General features: G+C 42.1%; 1 protein-coding gene across 1 annotated transcript in view; it reads right to left on the minus strand.

The window, feature by feature from the left end:
• The window catches only part of LZTR1 (leucine zipper like post translational regulator 1), a gene marked incomplete at its 3' end in the record, with an annotated part of 26,001 nt that overhangs the window by 3,924 nt on the left and 20,630 nt on the right, over nucleotides 1–1,447 (minus strand). The gene's annotated exons all lie outside the window — the stretch shown is intronic.

Consider the following 1,447-nt stretch of genomic DNA (forward strand, 5'->3'; position numbering starts at 1 on the left):
GCATCTTTTTTTTTCCTCCCAAGAAGAAGAGCCTGCAACAGATCAACAGTGAGAAGTCAATGGAGTCTGAAACAACACAATCACCTGCATCTTAAGAGTGATATTGAATATATTTTAGGTTTATTTCCCAGTGTATCCAGAACATACTTTCCCAGTCACATTTAAAAGCACCTACTCATTGCACCTCCTAATCAGAATGGTATGTACACAGGGCTCTACACATCCTGAGTTACAAAATATATCATTTACCAAACTCAGACTCACTGCTAAGGTTTACATAGAAAAATTAAAAGGCACTTATAGAAATAAACAGATTCTGCAAATGTGATCACTACACAAACTCAGAGCTTGTTCCAAATACTGTTGGGAACCTGAAAGGTAAAAGATGATCTACCCCAGTAGGACACTGAACTCCAGGCTGGTAAATGCCCACCTTCCCCACTGCTCGCTGGGGCTGAACCATCTGGCTAATGAGCCCCTCCAGCAATGCCAGATTCTGCACAGAAGCCCAACGTTGGACAGGGTTACAGAGCTGGCACCACAGAGTTGAGTCTCCTTTCTCCATCATGCCAGGTCCACAGAACATAAAGCCACCCCACGCTGCATGAAGCCCCAGCTATTTATAGGACTGAAGGATCACACGGCCCCACACAACACATGCTTCACCTTGGAACGGCAAAATCAGACGGTTTTTGAAGCGGGAAGGAGCCACTGTAAGTCAAAGCCACCGTGACCCACCTACACAGGACAGACCACATCATTTCTACCTGTTTCTTCTGAGGTTACACAAAAGGTATCTGATCAAATTAGCCCATCTCACTGAGGTATCTCACATAAAGTCTTCAGGTGGTGTTAGTAGCTTCATTTTTTTCCCCCCTAGTTTGTTCAGGCTTGTTTTGTCTTCCAGGCAGCAAATCTCATTAAACTTTGCTGCCTACAAAGTAAAAAGCCCTCTGGTATAAGAAATCTTCTCGTACATATTTATAGACACCACTCAAGTAAACTCAGACAAGAAACAAGATTATGTTTATCTGGAGAGACATATTTTCCGGGAAACCATGCTGACCGGCATTTTTCATTACCACCGAATTATCCCTTTTGCCACAGCATCACACAACGGTCTCATTTAGCTTGTTACTCACCAGATCTTCCATGACTTTTTCTTTTCTTCAAACTACAGCTTTTAAGGACACAATCCCCCACGCAGTAACCAGGACCTGTTTGGTTTGTTGGGTTTTTTTCCTCAGATGTACAAACCACAGATTTGGTCACCTTATAAAAGCACATCTGCCTGCACCAGTTTAATAAGCCACATAGATTCCTCTGGATAAACAAGACACCTCCTGTCTCAGCTTCATGGATAGTTTATTGAAGAAACTTTAAAGTTGGTGCTAATAAATACTGTGATGAGAAGATTATGGAATAATATTGATCTATTAGTACATTC

Source organism: Antrostomus carolinensis, unplaced genomic scaffold (assembly GCF_000700745.2).
Source record: "Antrostomus carolinensis isolate BGI_N321 unplaced genomic scaffold, ASM70074v2 scaffold1918, whole genome shotgun sequence".
Lineage (NCBI taxonomy): Eukaryota > Metazoa > Chordata > Aves > Caprimulgiformes > Caprimulgidae > Antrostomus > Antrostomus carolinensis.